Raw genomic sequence first — 7,358 nt, 5'->3', positions numbered from 1 at the left:
TTGGGCCTTCTGTAATTTTTAATTTTAAGAACTAAAGATACAATTCTCACTATGTGCGAGGATTTACGTGCACAACTACCATTAATAATGGAGAGGAACCTTGAACTAATAACGGCTAAAGCCTGGGACTTGGAGTCAGGAGATCCTGGTTCTATTCCTGGCATTGCCACTGACACACCATGTGATCTTGGGCTAGTTAATCTTTGGGCCTCTGCTTCAGTTTCTCCAGCTATAAATTAGAGCTATGCCATACATACTATTCCTCACAGGCATGTTTTGAGGCTTACTTTATTCATGTTTATAGAGCATTTTAAGATCTTCTGGATAACACGCTAGTAAAGATATCAGCTAGCTGCATAACTAGACTACAGAATTACTAGCACTTTCAATACTAATTGGAGAAAGATGTGTTCAGATTTAAGGAATAGAGATCTGCCTAACAATTTCACATATATACCAGACAAGCATACATGCCTAGAAATATTTCTCTCTACTATACTTCTGGTGCGGGAGACCCATTCCTTTCCAATGGCTGCCAGGACTGGCACCGTAATTTTCGGCACCTACAAAAAAGTCTAGGCAATGGCCATGTACACCCCAAATGATTCTCCCATTGCAGGTTGTTACTAGTACCGTGTATGTCTCTCTTATTCCCTCTCAATTATTTTGTTGGAATGATGCCTGGATCTGAGCCAGGACATGAATGGAAAGCTCATAAAGGGACCCCCATGCCTCTAAAAACCCATGAAGACAAGATCGTATTGGTCTATGATTTGGTGCAGCTTGACTAAACTCTTCTGCATGTTCGGGCAAGAAAGCGGCATATTGAAAGCAGAGCATTTTCCTCTATTGTAAATGATGCCTTTAGCCACCTGATATGCTTTAGCACAACACTACGGTGCATCAAAGGAAAACATTCTAGGCAAATTGAAGACAGGACTAGTCTATTTGACAAGTGAACACAAACACCAGGGGAGCAATAAGAAGAAGGGAAAAGGGGAGAGAGGCCAAAGATAACATGGAACATAACAAAAAACACAAGCAGAGGAGGTGACTGAAACTGACAATTGAGAGAAAAGCAAACAAGGACCTTGGGAGAGTAAGAAGATGAGAGAAAACCCATCCCATTAGAAACAGCACCTATTGTTGGCAGATAGAAGTGCTGACTCCAGAAAAAAATGCTTCCTTATTCAAAGCTTGGGAAGTGGCAGAAATAGACCAAAAGCCCTAAATCACTCAACTGAAAGTAAAAACAAAAACAAAACAAAACAAGAAACAAGAAAAGCAGTGGAAGGCAAGAGAATAGAATAATTTCAATGCTTAAAAAATATGCTTGATTTTATATACTTGAAAATTTTTCCCAGGAAAAATCCAGAGAACTCTTTTTTTCCCCAGTCTACCACCTCCTCTTGCCTACTTTTCTGCCTCTCTTTCCTCACGTATTTCAATGTGCATTAGGGCCAGACATCAAATAAGGGGACCACAATTCATTTTGAGAGTGCAGAAACTAAGTACATATTGTGCTGAATCAGGCACACAGAAAGTGGCTCCCCTTATTTTTGGGAACTATATACCACACCAGTCATCTTCTACAAGGAGTAGAAGTGGGTGAACTGCTGCCTTGGCATTCCAGAACCACCATTAGTTAGTTAGAAAGGAGTCTTACAAAACCTTGAGCCTACACATACTTGCAGATCCATGCTTTGTTACTACTTTATCACAGAAATCCAGGCCGTAGTCTTCTCTACCATGAAAACACCTGTGCTACAGCTGTGCTTTATACTCATTTTAAATATAAATCTTGACAATCCCTATTAACACCATTTTGATTTCCCATCCTATTCCCTGTGCCACTTCCCTCTACATACACACAAGTTGTGCTGTCAGAAACATCTAGTAGCTCCTTTTGCTAGTGTTCACTGTAAGTCAGCCAGGTAGTGTCAATCAGACCACATTAAGGCAATCTATGCGCTAGGAATATGACGGAATATGAGGAATACGGTCTCCCACAGTATTCTTGCCGCCAAGTTAAAGAAGTATGGGCTGGATGAATGGACTGTAAGGTGGATAGAAAGTTGGCTAGATCGTCGGGCTCAACGGGTAGTAATCAATGGCTCCATGTCTAGTTGGCAGCCGGTTTCAAGCGGAGTGCCCCAAGGGTCGGTCCTGGGGCTGGTTTTGTTTAATATCTTTATTAATGATCTGGAGGATGGTGTGGACTGCACTCTCAGCAAGTTTGCAGATGACACTAAACTAGGAGGCGTGGTAGATACACTAGAGGGTAGGGATCGGATACAGAGGGACCTAGACAAATTAGAAGATTGGGCCGAAAAAAACCTGATGAGGTTCAACAAGGACAAGTGCAGAGTCCTGCACTTAGGACGGAAGAATCCCATGCACTGCTACAGACTAGGGACCGAATGGCTAGGTAGCAGTTCTGCAGAAAAGGACCTAGGGGTCACAGTGGACGAGAAGCTGGATATGAGTCAACAGTGTGCTCTTGTTGCCAAGAAGGCTAACGGCATTTTGAGCTGTATAAGTAGGGGCATTGCAAGCAGATCGAGGGACATGATCGTTCCCCTTTACTCGACATTGGTGAGGCCTCATCTGGAATACTGTGTCCAGTTTTGGGCCCCACACTACAAGAAGGATGTGGAAAAATTGGAAAGAGTCCAGCGGAGGGCAACAAAAATGATTAGGGGTCTGGAGCACATGACTTATGAGGAGAGGCTGAGGGAACTGGGATTGTTTAGTCTCCAGAAGAGAAGAATGAGGGGGGATTTGATAGCAGCCTTCAACTACCTGAAGGGGGGTTCCAAAGAGGATGGAGCTCGGCTGTTCTCAGTGGTGGCAGACGACAGAACAAGGAGCAATGGTCTCAAGTTGCAGTGGGGGAGGTCCAGGTTGGATATCAGGAAAAACTATTTCACTAGGAGGGTGGTGAAACACTGGAATGCGTTACCTAGGGAGGTGGTGGAGTCTCCTTCCTTGGAGGTTTTTAAGGCTCGGCTTGACAAAGCCCTGGCTGGGATGATTTAGCTGGGAATTGGTCCTGCTTTGAGCAGGGGGTTGGACTAGATGACCTCTTGAGGTCCCTTCCAACTCTGATATTCTATGATTCTATGACATGGGGTCCCATGTGGCTCCATCCCTGCCCTCTATTTGACGTGTTGGTGGTAGAGACTGCAGCACGGGACCCTCTTTCCCCCCCCCCAGGAAGAGCAGCAGGGATACCCCCCTTCCTTCAGGAGCAGCAGAAGACTCTTCTTTCTCACGAGAAGACAGTGCAAAGTACATGTGCGGGGGACAGGTGGAGGGGGATAACACTCAGTACTTAGCTCATCAGCTGCAATGTCTCTTTGGTGCATGAGCTAAGCATATTAGACTCTTCTCTGGCCACTCTCCCACACTCCTTTTCTGGCGTGATGTAGGAGGCTACCTCATCCTATTTTGCGATGTGGGAGGCTACCTCATCCTACTGAGATGCATGGGGCAGTTCACCCCTTTTAGGGGCTATTATTTCAGGCTGTCTGCAGACTCAGGCAGACATCACTGCATTGAATTACACTTGGTTCATGTTTTCAAACTTTCTCCATGACCAAGAGGATGGTGGGGGGGGGGGGAGGAAAGGGGAGTCATATGAAAGATGAGATTCTGATGTGATCATATGACTCCATGAGCTAAGGTCCTAGGAACAGACCTGTCATGCTCATGCAAGTGTTAGTTTTTATTATTTTCTCTCTAATTTCTTCCATCTCTATAAAGTGTAGTAGACAAGCAATTATTTTAAAAGTGCATTTTTCTGGACAATAAGAAAATTGATTTAATTAAAACCTGGTAATAGCATCTCAAAAGTTTTAGTTATTGGAACTGACCAGGCAAAAAAACAAAAACAGAAATTGCCAATTTTTGTAAACCTTCTGATTCATAAACTGCTAAATCAAATTGTTAAAACTATATAAAAAGCCAACAATAGCAGAATTAAATCTTTTAAATCAAGTTTCAGACCCGAAGGAAGTTTTTTCATGATGTTAGTAGTCCCTGAAAATAGATTCTCCTCTCAGAAGAGTTTCCTCAACCTTAAGAATTGTGAAGCTAGTAGATTCTGCTCTTATAATATTTTATTTTCATTTGTTTTTATGTGGTAATGGATTATAATGTATCGTGTCATTATTTAGGAGTGAATTTTTATCTTGGAGGCCATTTTGGTAATTCTCTATAGATCCCTTCCCTTTCATCTATTAGCTTCACTGGCCATAAGAAATTCTAAAGGTCTGCTCTCTCCCCCTCGACTCTTTTTCAGCAAATCTGCAATACAAAAATGAAAAGCACCATTTCAGTCTAGTCCAAAGTTAGCAAGACAAGGAAGCAAATTAAAACAAAAGCATCTGTATGCAAACACTGACTGAAGGTACTTCTCTCTTGGACACGGATAACCAAGCTGCATAATCTTGAAAGAGCAGACCTCATACCTCTCAGCTGTTACTTAGACTATTCAGACAGTGATTTTACACCTTAATTTACCACTGTGCCCCACACAGACCTGGTGTTCTTGTTATAATTGATTGACATCAGAAATGATATATCTAGTCATCAGATCCCACTGCATCTAAATTACCTATTACAATTATAGCTATGCAATAGAGCAGGGAATTTCTGAAAACTAAAAATGCCAAACAACACACAACACTCCAGAATACTAACATTCTTTTGTTTGAAGCTGGAAAGCTAACACTAATTATAATGGTTTATACCATCTAATTACATTGCTGATTCAATCATGAATCTGAAATTACAAAACCTTTACTGAGAAGAAACTCTAAAAATGGCATTGTGCGGGCGCATATTTATTCTGTTGCAAAGACTCATATGTTTACTCAGTTTACAAACCAAAAAGTTATTTTGTAAATGTCAGTGCTGCAAACTCAACCTCATATCTGAAAATTCAAGCTGTGTTCTGCCTTCTATATCATCATCACCGCTGGCAATACAATTCTGCAAACAGAAGCCGAATAGACAGAAAATTTCAAGCTACATCAATTTAGACACTTATATGATATCACCTTCATCGCTGTAGGAGGTGAAGACCAAGGCAGAATAGTATCCAGCTCACTCTTCCATAGCTATATTGGTCTTGCAGTGCTAACAGGAGCAGGTGCCATTATTCACATAACTACTCTTCTGACTATAACTGTACCTTTAATTCCCTTTCAGCTGCTGCTCCCTCCAATAAAATGAGGCCCCTATGTCTGTCAAACATTCTCACCTCAACCTCTCTAAGGACAGTGGTAATCCTCATCCCCAGGTAGGTCCAATTCACTATCACTCCCCAACCAACCTTCACTCTGCCACCAGCCTGCCTTCCTGTTATCACCACTCTTGGCTTCAAACCATCTCCTTCTGACAAACCCAGGTCTGTGCTCCTGACATAATCTGGCTTCCCACGTTTGTTTCTGACCTCATGGTTGGGTTCAGAACCAGCATTAGGAGAAGAGGGTCCATTGCCAAGAATGCAAGCCAGGGATGAAGCAGACTTTCCCATCCCAGGGAGGTGGGATGAATCAAAACCCCATCCCCAGCATAGTGGGTCTGGCCAATACTACAAAGTTTAGGAAAAAGTAGCACAGCACCATTCCTAGCTTTTGTTATTTTTGTGGTGTTCTTGATTTTGTATGTTTGGTACATGGTGAGAAAGGTCAGATTCTCCCAACCCCCAATTTGTTTACACTCGTTTTTTTGTGCTTTTTATGTAGTATAGTCCTTGCTTTATTTTGTTTTTTTTTACATTGTGCAGCATCTAGAGACCTGTTGTGATATGCTCCCATTGTTTTCTGCCCTGCCCCTCAAAATAGCAATAGAGATGAAAAGTTACAGTTGGTCTCTTTGTTTAGGTGCTTGGGAAGCAAATTGACCCAATGTATTTCAATAATTTATCCCCTTTTTGATAAAGGAATAGAGACTATCTGAATGCAAAAATTGCCAAACATTAACATCCTCTTGTTTGAATCTGGAGAACTGCAACTAAATTATAATGTCTCACACACACTAATTATGTTGCTGATCTAATCAGCTAACATCAGTAAAAGAGCTGAATAAATTTGCACAATAGCTGGGACAGACAGTCAATCTCTCAATGGGACAGAATGAAACATACCAGCTGATTTAAAGCACACTTATCAGTTGCATGGTATACAACACCAAAAGCCAACTGCAATGTTCCTTTACCTTCCTAAAGCAGAAACACTAAATCTTAAGTAGTATAAATGCTTCTGACCTGGGAAGATACTGGAATTAAAACAAATTTAGCCCCCTTGCCTTTCCATTAGCTAGTGCTTAAATCCATTATGCAAAAGAAAACATGCAGAGAAAACACAGCTGATGTGGGTTTTTTTTATTCTTACTGTTAGCTCTCTGTGCACAGTGTGAGTGGCAGGCCTCTTTAAACTGAGCTCAATGCTAGTGGTGTCCTGCTTCAGTTCCATCGGGTATCCATCCGCTCTGGCCACCCCTTCAAACTTTGGAGATCTTCTTAGTAAAGGAGCAAATATCACTGTTGTACATTCTTTATCCTTCTCTTCAAGTCCATTGAAAGTTTCGCCATTCATGCTGACTTTTCCATCTACCTGCAGAACAATAAATAAATACTCTGAGGAAATAACACAGAAGATCAAGCTGGCATGTATTTTTCATTAATAAAATAATAAAGAATCTACATAATACTAACAATGGTTTAGCACAAAATGAAAGACAGTTCTGGGCTTGAAGAGTTTACAATAACAATACAGACACTCAGGAGATAGGATCACTAGGAAATCCAGGAGGAGAAGATAAACTTTTTCTCCCTCATAAGTTATAAGCACACTTTTGTGGGCATTAACATAAAAAGTGTTGTGTTGTTGTTTTGTTTTTAAAGAGAACAAGATCAGGGTGGTGGCTGAGTCAGTAGGGAAAATCAGGGAATATTAGGGATGGGGAAGCTTCAATAAAAGCAAAAGAGGAGAGTGAGAGACAGAGAAACTAATGAGGTGTGACCCTCAAGACCTGAGTAGATCCTAATTCACAAGTGATGAAATAATTAAAAATCCACAGGATACCGCAAATTTTAGGCAGAGTTCTCAACAAACAGGATGATTTAGAAATATGGCTTCACGGTACATTTTCAAGCTACTGCACCAAACTTTAAAGGATACCTATACTGAATCCTTTAGTTATGCAGAGCATCACAGAGAAGCAAGAATGCTCAAGCATCTACAAACTATACTGCTGAACTGCTATGTAATCAGCTGGTCTCATCTTAATACTAGGTGGACTGTGCACTCTGGAGCACAGTAGCTTTATGTTTAAAAGGTCAAAAGCAG

General features: G+C 41.3%; 1 long non-coding RNA gene across 1 annotated transcript; it reads right to left on the bottom strand.

Moving 5' to 3' along the window:
* Window positions 1-4,119: 4,119 nt before the first annotated feature.
* Window positions 4,120-6,861, bottom strand: LOC135980251 (uncharacterized). Its single transcript, XR_010597410.1, has 2 exons — window positions 6,402-6,861; window positions 4,120-4,308 (listed from the first exon to the last, which is right to left on the bottom strand). It is a non-coding gene; the product is annotated as an uncharacterized LOC135980251 (long non-coding RNA).
* Window positions 6,862-7,358: the final 497 nt, after the last annotated feature.

This window comes from Chrysemys picta, unplaced genomic scaffold (genome assembly GCF_011386835.1).
Source record: "Chrysemys picta bellii isolate R12L10 unplaced genomic scaffold, ASM1138683v2 scaf2381, whole genome shotgun sequence".
NCBI classification, from domain to species: Eukaryota; Metazoa; Chordata; order Testudines; family Emydidae; genus Chrysemys; species Chrysemys picta.
The sequence above is the reverse complement of the archived record's forward strand: the minus strand, read 5'-3'. Positions and strand labels throughout refer to the sequence as shown.